This window comes from Oryctolagus cuniculus, chromosome 4 (assembly GCF_964237555.1).
Source record: "Oryctolagus cuniculus chromosome 4, mOryCun1.1, whole genome shotgun sequence".
NCBI classification, from domain to species: domain Eukaryota; kingdom Metazoa; phylum Chordata; class Mammalia; order Lagomorpha; family Leporidae; genus Oryctolagus; species Oryctolagus cuniculus.
The window spans coordinates 7,116,561-7,129,772 of record NC_091435.1 but is presented as its reverse complement, the minus strand read 5'-3'; the positions used below and the strand labels follow the sequence as shown (position 1 = coordinate 7,129,772).

The window sequence follows — 13,212 nt, the reverse complement described above, 5'->3', positions numbered from 1 at the left end:
CAGATTTCTTACAGGAAGAAAAGAAGGAACTAGAACAAGACTTGCATATTGCAAGGGCTCAAGCGGTCAAATAAAGATTCTGATTTTTTCACCAGGAAACCCAGGGTCCATCCTCAGCACTCAGGGCCTCCTGATGCTCCTTTTGAAATAAAGGGACGGCCGGTGCCGCGGCTCACTAGGCTAATCCTCCGCCTTGCGGCGCCGGCACCCCGGGTTCTAGTCCCGGTCGGGGCGCCGGATTCTGTCCCGGTTGCCCCTCTTCCAGGCCAGCTCTCTGCTGTGGCCCGGGAAGGCAGTGGAGGATGGCCCAAGTGCTTGGGCCCTGCACCCCATGGGAGACCAGGAGAAGCACCTGGCTCCTGCCTTCGGATCAGCGTGGTGTGCTGGCTGCAGCGCGCCAGCCCCGGCGGCCATTGGAGGGTGAACCAATGGCAAAGGAAGACCTTTCTGTCTCTCTCTCCCTCACTGTCCACTCTGCCTGTCAAAAAAAAATAAATAAATAAAAAAGAAATAAAGGGACGATCTACTTTAGATTGGCTGATGGAACCAAAAAAGATCTATCATAGTTTAACAATTGCCTATTTCAAGGAAACTGTCTTAACTCGGTGAAAATACTGGGAGCTTATTTGAAAATGGCTGATGATTTTAATTGAATTTTCCTATTCCAATTTAACTCTGTGTGTCAGAACCACAGCGTCATCTTTTTCTATCAGCTGCATTAAAACTCAGGTTTGTACGTTTTGAGGATGGCTCGGGTATGGGTTGGGTGTTTGTATCCAAGGACTGCCAGGTAAAGCACGCTTTCTGGCGCTCCGTGCCAGCCATTATCAACCCCACGCCCAACACAACGTCGCCACTGTTCTCCTGGTGGGTGTGTCTCATGAGAGTCAGTGCTGCTAATTTAGCAATAAACCCCGAGTATACACACAACCGTAAGAATGATGCAGGCCAACGGATGACTTTCCTGAAAAATAAAGTTCACTGAGAGAACAAGATCTTAGCTCATTATCTGGATCTTTTTGGGGTTTGATAGAAATGATCTGCCCTTATTCTGGAATTCTGCCTTCCCAGCCATTGCAGAGAGCTGGATCGGAAGAGGAGCAGCCAGGACTAGAACCGGTGCCCATATGGGATGTCAGTGCTTCAGGCCAGGGCGTTAACCTACTGTGCCCCAGCGCCAGCCCCTATTCTGGAATTCTAACGCAACCCCCACTCAACTGTCTGGTGGTTCATGCCATCATGGTGACTGGGCAGGGTCCACATAAAGCCCACTCTGCATTTCCCCCCTTGGCTTCAGGCCCCTGTGGGCCTCCATCCATGCTGGTTGAGAGCCAGGCCACCATCCACTGACATCCACCATCGCACGAGTGATGTTACTCCCCCGGCGGCCAGGATGTTTGCAGCCTGGCACAGATGACTAGGACAGAGTAGGAGATGAAGAGCAAGCAATGTTGCTTGTGCACATAAGAGAGGAGTGCTGCCTACCTGCTCCTGATCACCAGATACAACAGCCCCACCATCTTCAGGATGAACACCTTCCCGTGCATGGCCCTGGTCAGACTTATTGCCACAGCAGCCCAGGAAGGACAATTCCCCAAAGCCACGCCTGTGAACACTAACGGTGGACAGCTCTGCTCGCACATGAAGGTAACCACGAGGTGCAGCTCTACGCCCCGCTGCAGCCGCTGCTGCAGCCTCCTTCCCGGCAGCCTCGACACTCTGCACCTGGACCGTGGCCACGCGCGATCCCTCCTGCCTGTGGGGTGCGGTGTGCGAGCTTCCCCTGGATGGAATCCATCATCAGCCTGCTCCCCGGGCTCCCGAGTGATCATCGGCTCTCAGCACCACTGATGGCTCCAGAGCTGGACCAGTTTTCTGCTGCTCATTTACCACTCTGGGCGTGCTTGGATCTTCTTTCCTCCTTTTCATTAGTCTCCAAGCCATCTCTCAATCCCAGGAGTTTCTCTCAAGCCTGCCTTGCTCACAGCTGCCAGATTCAATCTCATGTATATCCTCCCACTCGTCCCAATAGAAACGGCTACTTCTCAAAGATCTAGGAGCCCATGCACCACGTGGATGCACGGCTTCCCTTTGTCCTCGTGGTGAGGGGCGCCAGCTCCCTGCATTACCAATCTTCACAGCTAGTACCCTCTGGCTGCAGGTGGATTCCTTACTTGTAAAACTCTTCCCGCCGGGCAAATCTACTAACTGCCAAAGCCCTACTCTTTATCAAGACCCCTTCCCACCCCACCATATCCCAGGAGGTCTTCGACTCATGCCAGCCCCTCTTAATGTTGCTCTCCCTTACTAAGATCCGTAACACTGTCTTCTTTTAAATGCTATGCTTCTTGGGGCTGCCCTTTACCATCTCTCAGATGCTCTTAAAGTCCAAAGCCTCCAAGGCCAGAGTCAAGAATTCTCCCGTGTCTTCTTTACACAGTAGGTACGCACAGAGACACGCTGGCTGACTATGCCAGAGAGCTATGACAACACAGGACCTAGCCGATGAAGACCAATTTCCGGAAATACGAAGATGGCCAAGAGATGTTTTAAATGAAGGCAAACGTTATGTAACTATAATTATTCCTCACTTGACTGCACGAAGGTTTTCTGTGATAAGCCCTCTATTCAATTTCCTTAATATGGCTTTTCTGAAGAGTACATCATTCTTATTCATTGATACAGTTTTTTATTTAAAGGATAACAGATAAGACTATTAATTTTGAAAAGAACAAAAAGACCTTCTGGATGGATTAACGGTAATTCCAGAAGACTCTGCACTTTGTTTATACAATGAGAGCCATACAGAAGCCCTTGCTTTATGGCCACAAACTTTGCAACTGAGTGTGATGGTGCATATTTTATCTGCTGGGCCAACAGCTCTTCCCTCTTCCCCTTGGCACCGAATCCAGGCTAAGCCTGTCCACGCGTCGGGAGGTGCGTTCTGGCATTCCATTTCCAGTGCCTGCACGGATCTTGCATGAGTACCTCCCGGAGGGCTTGCTGGGAGAAGGATGATACAAGGAGGAATAGCCTGTCTCAGAATTCCCCCTTCAGGCAGAGTTCAGGAGCACCCGAGTTTGCAGTTATTACCCAACAGCGGGCCTCAGAATCTCTGCAGGGGATGTGCATATGCTCGGCCCCATCCAGGGGTTTCTGATTCAGTGGGACTGGGGCGGGCTGGAGAATTCGCTTGTGTAGCCGGTTCCCTAGTGATGTTGCTGCTGCTGGTCTAGGAACACTTTGGAAACTACTGAGCTAAGCTGACTTCCAATGGCAATGAGGCTTCCTTCTGCCACACAGACCCACTGTGTCCAGCTAAGGAGACCTATGAAGTGTTAGTTTGGGGCCATAAGAAAGGCGACCACCTAATTTAACCATCTCTTTGAAGAAGGGGTCCCCTTATGATAACACATGAGATAATAGGTTATTTTCCTTCCTCTTTATAGAATTCATTGCTGTGGGCTTGGCAATGCCATGGGGGTTCATAAAAAGTCAAGAGGGCGATTGTATATTTAGGGTATTGAGAGCTTAGAAGACAGCTGAAGAAGATGATCTCCATTCCTTCTTTGTCATTATTGAAAACTGGACTTTGCCGGCGCCGCGGCTCACTAGGCTAATCTTCCCCCTTGCGGCACCGGCATCCCGGGTTCTAGTCCCGGTTGGGGTGCTGGATTCTGTCCCGGTTGCCCCTCTTCCAGGCCAGCTCTCTGCTGTGGCCCGGGAGTGCAGTGGAGGATGGCCCAAGTGCTTGGGCCCTGCACCCCATGGGAGACCAGGAGAAGTACCTGGCTCCTGGCTTCGGATCAGCGTGATGCGCCGGCCGTAGCAAGCCGGCCGCGGCAGCCATTGGAGGGTGAACCAATGGCAAAAGGAAGACCTTTCTCTCTGTCTCTCACTGTCCACTGCCTGTCAAAAAAAAAAAAAAAAAAAGAAAAAGAAAAAGAAAAAGAAAAGAAAACTGGACTTCTTCAGGGCAGGATTTTTATCTTGTTAGCACTGTGCTATGGTTTCAAGTGTTGGAAACTTAATCGCTCATGCAACAGCATTGGGAGGTGGAGCTAATAAGAAACGATTAGGTCATGAAGGCTGTGCCCTCATGAATGGATTCGTGGCTTACTGCGAGAGTGAGCTGGTTATTGAGTGGGTTGTCGGAAAAGCAGGTTCAGCTCCCTGTCACTCTTCTTCTTGTGCCCCCTTGCCCTGCTGCCTCCCACCACGGTGTGAGACAGCAGGGAAGCCCTCTCCAGCCTCCAGAGCTATGAGCCAGGAAGATCTCTGTTCAGCATACATGACCAGTCCTGCGTGTTCTGTTATGGAAGCAGAGAAGGGCTAAGACACACTAGAGTTTGCACTGTAAGAAACGTCTACAGATTTGAAGTGCAATCTGGCTGATGCTTCGTGGGGTTCTGACTGAAGAAAAAGCCTCCACACAGGAATGCCGCCTGCACCACTGAAGGTAGGGCTGTGTTGACAGCCCACACAAGGGAAGCTCTTTTCTGTGAGTGGTGAATCCTGTAGCCCTGAAGCTTAGTCATACAATTACTGTGTTCCAGACCTGGTCTGATTGACCACAATGGACTGAAATGTCATTCGGGGTGAAGATGACTCATTTCTTTTATAGAGAAATGATAGTCCCTCAAGTAATAAAGCAACGGTTCCAAAGAACGCCGAGGTCCAGCCTGATCTGTTCACTGAAACTGAAGAGTGTTGCTGCCTGCACAGGGACTGGAAGCTCTGTGTTGGCAGTGACTTGAAAACGCATGTGTTCTAAGCCCACTCCTTGCCTTCCCAGACTTTTAAGCCTCCAAGTGATGCAGAACTCAGGGCTGGGAACATGGAGAGGATAGATCACATTACCTCTGCACAGCTCCGACTACAGAAAATGCTGTCTTACATGGAACTAGAACACGTCACTTTGTAACTTCCACCAGTATGTCCTAGTTCTATGCCTAGGTACCCAGCAGAACAAGTCTCAGCCCTCCCTCATCTTCAAGTAGCAAGATAGCTGAAAACATTGATCATTCCCCCCTCTGTCAAGCATTCTCCATGGAAAACACCTTCTTTCGTGAGATACTGTTTGCTTTGAAATGACAAGATAGTTAAAGTCAAGAGTCCAAGAGCCTGGCAAAACTGTGCTATGGAAAGAAGAACATGCATGAGTGATATTTGCTATTTCAGGTTGGCATCCTTGAGTTTGCACAAAAGGACCATGGCTTTGGCACTGGAGGTAGGGGAGTGGAAATCCTGAAAGACAGATACACAGAGAGCACTATGGATCACCACTCTGTTTCTTTTGGCTCATTCTCTCACAGCCTTCTCTTATATGTTCCCTGATGTTTTTCTTCTCCAGGTTGTAGGTTTAGCTTTAAGGCTTCTCTCTCACTTCTAGTGAGAAGGAGTGGGTCTTAGTTTCCAAGGGTACTTGCTTTCCTTGGGGCAGGCAGAAGTCCTCAAAGACTGCTTACAAATTACATGGTCTATTTTCAGGGAAACACAGACTATTGTTGGATTAACTCAACCTAAACTTACAGCATGTGTCTACCTATAGGCATCTATGTGATGCAAAACAAAATGCAAATTGCTATTCAACAGCAAATACCAGATCTTGGAAGACAGCATCTAATTCCTCAGCATTCTTAGCCATGATGTGGGTGTAACTGTCAGGCTTAGGAAGTTGTTCCTGAACATGGGCTGGGAAGACGGTTCTTCCTCCCTGTATCTATTTTATGGCTCAGTTAACAAAAGTCAAATAATATGGAATTGCATATCTTTTATTAAATATCATCTACACCCACTCCAGAAAGTCAAAAAGAGCCCCACCAATTTATCTTTTAAAAAGCACTCCACTGAAAAATGACTCAGGAGTACAACAAAATAGTATCTCTACTAGGAATCTTTTCACCATTGGGATAAACCATGTTCTCTTCCCCACCATATTCCTGAAGCACATTAGCTGTAGGTTTTGATTCCAGACATTTACCTGGGGTATATATACCAACAACTCCACTGTGATGACCCTGCTAAACTCCCTTCCTCCTGGATCAGGGCTAACCTACCATTTTCAGGTACTCTCACAGTCAGAATTCAATGGCCACAGAATACAGGCAGAAGCAATACACATTACTGCCAAGGCTAGACCATTAAAATCCTCTGCATATCATCCGTTCTCCATCTTCCCCTTTGCTGGCTGGATATCAACATCAGGATCCCGTGGAAACCGTGTATTAAATATGGCAAAGCATCCATCAGCCTGGGTTCCCTGGCATCAGCCAATTCGATTTATGGGAATGAGAAAAAAAACCTTCTGTTTGCTAAATTGTTGAGATTTAGAGAGATTTTCTGTTACAGTAGCTATCTAATTCTGTTACAGTAGCTATCTAATTACCAATGCCTCCCATTACCTATGAAGGACATGTTCCAAGACCCCCAATAAATGCCTGAAATAGCAGATAGTACCAAACCCTACATATGCTATGTTTTTCCTGTACACGCATACTGATGATAACACTGAATTTATAAATTCAGCACAGTAAGAGATGAACAAAAGGTAATAACTAAACATAACAGTGGTAACAGTTTACTATAATAAAGGCCATATTAACGTGGTCTGTCTCTGAAGAGTCCACACAAATATTGATATTTTCAAGCGAGGGTTGACCAAGGGCAACTGGAACAGCAAGGCAAGAGCACCACTAGAGGAGGACTATGGGAACGTGGTGCCCAGGCTTCCCTGAACACTGTTAGTGCCACACTCTGGAAAGTGAATAATGGCATCTACTGTTTATAAAGTGCTGACTTTGTGCTGGACATTGTGCTAAGAATCTTTCACTACCACAGTGTCTCTTAAAAGTTTGGGGGTGATATTATTATCATTTTCATTTTGCACTCGGGAAAACTGAGGCATGAACTTGATCAAGATCACACAGTGGGTATAATGGATTATACAGCTGTGCCCAAATATTCACTTCCTGTTCTGCAGGGAGGTCACATGTCTCCACCTGTTGCTGTGTGACCTACAGTGCCTCCCTGTGGAAGAGACACACATCTCCTTCCCAGTGATCAGGGGCATGCATGTGGTATGTGACTTGTCTGCGCCAATGGAACAGGAGTAGATAACAAGTGTGACAGCAGAGCAGAAATTTAATTTGGCATTCTCTTTTCCTCTGACACAGCAATGGAATGTTCCAGAACAAACCGGTCTTTCAGCCTGGATGCTGGAATGAAGACGACTCAGGGGGTGGAGGTGGAGCTAAACGGCAAAAGCTTGCAGCTGGAGGGGCAGTGAACCTCTGCTGCATGCCACTGGGATTTCTGGGGTTGCTGCTGCTGTGCCGAACCTACCAGAGCTGGCCTGATATCCCTTGACACAAATACAGCTAGCAAGACACTGCAGCCTTTGCGTTCCATCGTGGAGCAACACCATCGGCCATGTGCCCGGTGGAACGTGAATTCCTGTTGTGTGATATATGCAGAAAATTTAAAACATTGTTTAAAAAAATTCTATTGCCATCCTGGATGGGGAAAAAAGTGAATGCTTGTAAGTTTCAAGAGGAAACTGCCATAGCACCAGGATTTAACTGAATTTCTAGATATGTCTCTCACATTGCATATAATATATTCAAATTTAGTTCCCCTAAACAGTTATTGGAAAGGATGTGGATCTTTTTATTCACAGATGCACTTGCTGGTTCCTTTAACCAAGACTTCACAGCAGAGACCACGTCTCTGTGACTGGGAACATGAGTGGTTGTGAAAGGTAGCGCAAACCTGCCCACTGAAAGAACCAGCGGCACTGTATGGTCCCTGGTCCTAAGCCATAGACAGGAAGTGCAAAACACAAGACAGAAGGAATCATTGGATGAATCAGATGGCTATGAATTAAAAAGTCCTTTGGTTGGGGGAGAGAGGATTGACTTTACATATTGTAATTAGGAAAGATGGTCTTGTTGCATTCAGGACAAAATAGGCATTTGTACACTGAGCAAAATCATTCCCTGAGGTTTTAAGTAAGTATTCAATTAGGTAATAAATAAATATCTACAAACTGATTAGCAGTGTGGCCAGATTAAGGCTACAGTTCACGGAAGATCCTGACTACCCTTTTAAATATGGCACTGTTCTTTTTTATTTGAGAGAAATAATTTTGCTATTAATCAATGCTCTTAAAATGGTATCAAGAATATGCACAGTCTAGTATTCTGTCAGAGGAAACTCAGAATACTATTAGAGCACAAACTGCAATTATCAAGAACTCTTCTTTCTACTGGATCTGCATTGTTCCTAGAAATAATGATCTGCAATTATTTAAAGTACATTTTAAAATTAATCTTATCCCAATGACTGCATTCTTTTTTGATTTCCCCAAACACTTTACAACTAAAAAGAGACCCTTAATTAAAAAAAAATTAAATGATTTTTCAACTTAACTACTAACTCCTTTTTTATTGCTATTAACAAATTTAATAATTTTGCAAAACTCTGGGGTAAATCAATCCTCTTTCAGTACTTAAATGACAATTAGTAAAGTAAGAAAACAATTAATGTCATGTCAATAAGCTATCAATGCAAATCCAATGAATTTGAACATCCCAATTCTACCACCTTTGCATTCTGATACAATGAACTGAAAACAAACAAACCTCGTTTTGAAAACCACCATCCCATTAAAGCTGGTAAAAATCAATAACTGCTTTTCCCAAGTTCTCTTCCCTTCTCTGAGTCTGTGTCCCTCGGGTCCACGTTTCTAATTAGTCTATGTATTACTCACATATCATTTGGTTAAGGAAGAGCTAGTGCAGAGCCTGCTGCCTTGTGACAAACAAAGGTTCACCCTCTCTTCAGGAAGCTTTGAGTCAACATCAAACCCCTGAGGTTGGCAACATTTTCTGCCTGTAAGATTCCGTAAGGGCATATTTACCTATTTCTAATCCCCAATGATTTCTTCATCGCTTATTAAATTGCTATTCTCATGGTATTTGTTTTTTATATGTAAATTACAGATGGTTTGTGGGAGCATAAGGAGGGATACAAGAAAGAATTAAAGCATTTTCCTAATTTCCAAGAAAGAATCTACATAAGTCTGATGTGTTAAATGAAGACCTCGGTCATTCAAACAAATACATCTTTGCTAATGTTTAGCAAGTATCAAGTTGATGTATCAAATTTTTTTAAATTGCAAAATGCAAGTAAATGCCCAGGAATGATTTCTACTATGTTGTTCTTAATAAACCTTACTTAAAATGGGTAAACCAATGATTTTGGAAAATATTATTGACCGCACAAGAGTGTAAGACACCTTCGTCAGCAATTAGCCACCCATGAAGACAGCAAGTCATTGTTTGCTAAACTAGCACCTAAATATGTGAGCGTGGAATCCACCAGGACCAGAGATTATTGATGGCGAAATTTCCCACGCCTCGGTTATTTGCAACCCCTCTCTTTATAAAATTGACGAGAGAAACTGAACTTCAGAACCCACAAATGCATTACTTTGTCTACCTAATGATCTATATTCTTAACACGGCTCCATCTTCACAACTCGTCTCCACTTCCCTTCTGCTGACAATATCAAATGGATCAAAGCCAGAGTACAGTTGCTTTGTGTAAGTCTCAACAACACTCCATGCACCACTTCTATTTTAAGAGCAACTCTTTCATAAACCAAATCAGAGATAAACCTAATCAATGTCCCTCAGAAACTGGAATGTAAGAAATGTAATATCTCACATTTTTGCCTGGCCTTGGATCATAAGAAAAGGAAAGAAGGTATAAACACACCACTTTAACACACATCCTGAGTGCTGTGCATGCATTATCTCTAGAAAACAACATGTGCATAATTAGAAAGCCCAGTGAGTGGAACCTGCATATTTCTTGTTTACCTTTATGATGAACAGACCAGACCAGCTCAAGGTCTCATGCCCAGGTGCGTTCTCCAAACAAAAGCAGCCAGGGACAGTGTAGAAGACTCATCAACCTCCCCAATCAGTTTCCAAACCTTGAATGGGTTCTGCAATTCAAGCTGCCACTTGCAACACCTAGATGCCACTCTTAAAGGCTTTCTACTGGAAACATAAGTGCTGCCTTCCCTTACACTTCCCCCATCAGTATCAGTGAGAAGCTGCTTTTAAAGACCAGGAGTGCAGGGAGAGACGGGCTTCTGGTAAAACGAAGGCAACAGAGATCGAAGGACTTACCTGTTTTCCTTGTATGAAGGCTGAAACAAGCTTGAATGAGAATAAATCCTCCCTTCCTGCACAGTTGCTCCCTTGTTTGCAAAGGAAAGCACCTGCCCTCAGCTTTCTGTGCCTGCCACCTTGCAAATGCAGCCACCTTGCTCAAAGGCTGGCTGGCTTCTCAAAGTCTGATGATAGGATCACCAGCTCTCATCTCACAAACACGTCCTCTCCCCTTTCCCGGAGCTCGTCAGCTCTGCTCAGAATCCTGTGAGGTCTGGACTAAGAAGAAACTATTTCTCCACCCTTTTGGGTCCTGGGAGCCTTAGGCGGCCCGTGGTTGGCTGGTGTCTCACTGCGCACACAGTGCCTTTCCGCCATCAATGCCCAGCCAAAAGTTAGGGTGAGGAATAAATGCTGAAGCTAGGTAAGTCTAGTCAAGGGCTAGTCGTGTGTGTGTGTGTGTGTGTGTGTGTGAGGGAGAGAGAGAGGGAGAGAGAGAGAGAGAGACTCCTTGTTCTCCCCTGAGGGCAAGCTCTTTTGTCCACTCTCAGTTCACCGTGGTCTTTGGCAGTCCCAGTGTTCTAGATTTTGGATGCTTTCTCTGATGCACTGCCACGCACGACAGGGATGGCCTGCCAGCCCCTTTGCACCACGGAATTCCGAGGTGAATCTGCTCTGTGGATTGCACGGGAATCACACAGGCAACACATTTACTCCCCCCTCCACCAAAGGAGAGAGCCCAGCCTCCCTGTGGGAACTGCAGACCCAGGAGGGTGGCCCAGGCGCCTGTGCTCTGGCCTTGGTGCTGAATCCGAAACCATCTCCACCGCTCCGACAACTTTTGCAAGGCCCAAGGGGGCTCCGGGCCACTTGTGCGCGTCCTCTCTCAAGAGCAGGGCACAGCAAAGAGCCGGGGACCCTCCTAGGGGCACTCGGATAGCTCTTTTCTCTGCCTAGAACCGGGAAAGTTTTCTCCAACATTTTCTCCCTGGAACTGGAGCTGCAGTCTCCCCCCTCTCCCCTCCCACCTGGGTCGCCATGGAGACTGTGGCTCTCTCTCCTTTCTCCAGGCAAAATGGGCGAAGCTGAGCTCAGCCCCGACTACAGCAAGCCCCCCTTCGCTGCGGACAGGTCCTGGTCACCCCCCTCGGATTTCAGCCACACACAGCAGGCGGGCGGGTGGCCACCGGTGCTAGCCAGGACATGGCAGTGTGCCCTCAACCCTGCGGCCGCCCAGGCGCCAGACGTGGGACACTCTACACACACAGCGAACCCCCAACTCCCTGCACTGGAGGCTTTATTATTTTTTTTCTTTTCCTTTTTTGGGGGTGGAGGCGGAATTCTTTGGAAAATTCTGGTATTTTGTTTCTACACTAACCTCACCCCATTTCTGCGGCCGTTTCTACTAAGACGTTTTCCGCCTAATAGTCTCTCCATATTGAGCCTGGTTCAAGAGGTATACCTGTGGATCCACCCAGGGTTTTAATGGGTTTGGGAAATACTAATGCTATTTCGGTGAAAAACTAATCCAAGCTTGGTGTCTTGATGCAAATAAAAACATGCCGGGAGGGCGCAAAGTCAGCAGATTTACCCAGACCCTAATTGCCATCATAACATCTCATTTTATCTGAAGCATTATTGTTTAAAGAAATTTTTCCTCCCAAATACAACACAATTCACGGTTCTTCCCCATCCACCGCGGCGGCCACCGCACAGATCCCCGGTGTCACCGACTGGGCGCAGTCAGCGGTCCTGTTCCCTTTTCCACCTCCTGCTTCGGCCCCCTCCCCTCACTTTCCCTCCTTTTAGGATTTTCTGCTTCCTACCCGGTCCTCCGCGCTCTAGGCAAAGCGGAGACCCGGGCGCCTTCTACAAAGACAATGGGCTTCTCCCGACGGTCGGAGGCGGCACAGCACGCCGCCCGCTGCCCCGCGCTGGGCGCCTGCGGTCCCGGCCGGCCGTGCTCGATCGCCGCCCGCGGCCGCTGCTCCCTCCGAGCCCGGGGCACGCAGACCCCTCCTCCTCGCCCCCCCCCCCCCGCAACCTCCCCCGCCCCGAGCCAGCTCCCAGTCGCTCCTGCTGAAAACCCGAGGAAACAGATTTCCCTTCTCTTACGTAACCGGCATCTCCCTCGCCTTTCCGCGGACTTGGGCACCCTGGCCCCCATCCGGGCGGAGATGCCCGCGGCACTGGGGAGCGGGCGCCGGGGGCCGTGCCCGAAGGAGCCGGCTCCTCGCCTCCCAGCGCCTCGCGCGCCGCTTACCTGGCTGCGGGCGGGGTGGCTTCACTCCATCACGGTCTCCTCTCGCGGCTGGGACCTGGACTGAGTAATTCACCGCTCGGCGGATGGCGAGGCAGCAAAACCGGAGGCCGACGGTCACATTTCACAGCGGCCCCGGGAGGCGGGGGGCAGACTCCCTCCTGCGCGCGGCTCATCCAGCGCTCGCCCCGGCTTCCTGTCCGCGCGGATCCCCACCCCTCCACCCGCCCAACCTCTCGGCCAGGTGCGGCGCGCGGGGGCCCAGGGAGGGCGACAGGGCGCAGGGCAGCGGGAGAGGCGAGAGTGGCGGAAAAGAAAAAAAAAAAAAATCCCCGGGTGGGAGTCAAGTGGCGGACCACGCAGGGAGACGTCATGAAATCTGCAGATTCAAGGAAGCTACTTGGTCCGGGCGCCCGGCTGAGCGCGCGGTCGGCGCACGAGCCGCCGCGGCCCCCGGTTGGAGAGCGTGCGCAGCGCCGCGCGCTGGAGGAAGGCGGCCGCGCCGAGAGCGCAGGAGGAGGGGCGGCGGCCGGAGACGCCCACCGGGCAGCGCCTGGACCGGGCGCGGGCGTGGGAAGCCGGGCTGTGCCGGCCGCGGCAACACCGCGCGGGAAACGCGGGTGCCGGGCGCTGTGCCGTGCGAGCCCCTGCTCCCGTGCCCCTCCATGCCACTAAGTAAGTTGTTCCTGGAGCTGTGCCCGCGAAGCCAGGAAGAGCGGCAGAAGCGGGGCACGGGCCTGGTCTGCAGGTTCAGGGGCTCGGTCTTTGGGG

General features: G+C 48.9%; 1 protein-coding gene across 2 annotated transcripts in view; it reads right to left on the bottom strand.

Moving 5' to 3' along the window:
• Positions 1–12,950, bottom strand: part of KCNJ6 (potassium inwardly rectifying channel subfamily J member 6) — a 260,723-nt gene extending 247,773 nt beyond the window's left edge. Inside the window, exon 1 of one of the 2 annotated variants that reach the window (XM_008274882.4) lies at positions 12,445–12,950. The gene's annotated coding sequence lies outside the window, so the exon portion shown is untranslated. Of the gene's footprint in view, positions 1–10,199; positions 12,163–12,444 lie in introns of those variants that run through there. The other variant, XM_070073153.1, reaches the window with a different exon arrangement.
• Positions 12,951–13,212: the final 262 nt, after the last annotated feature.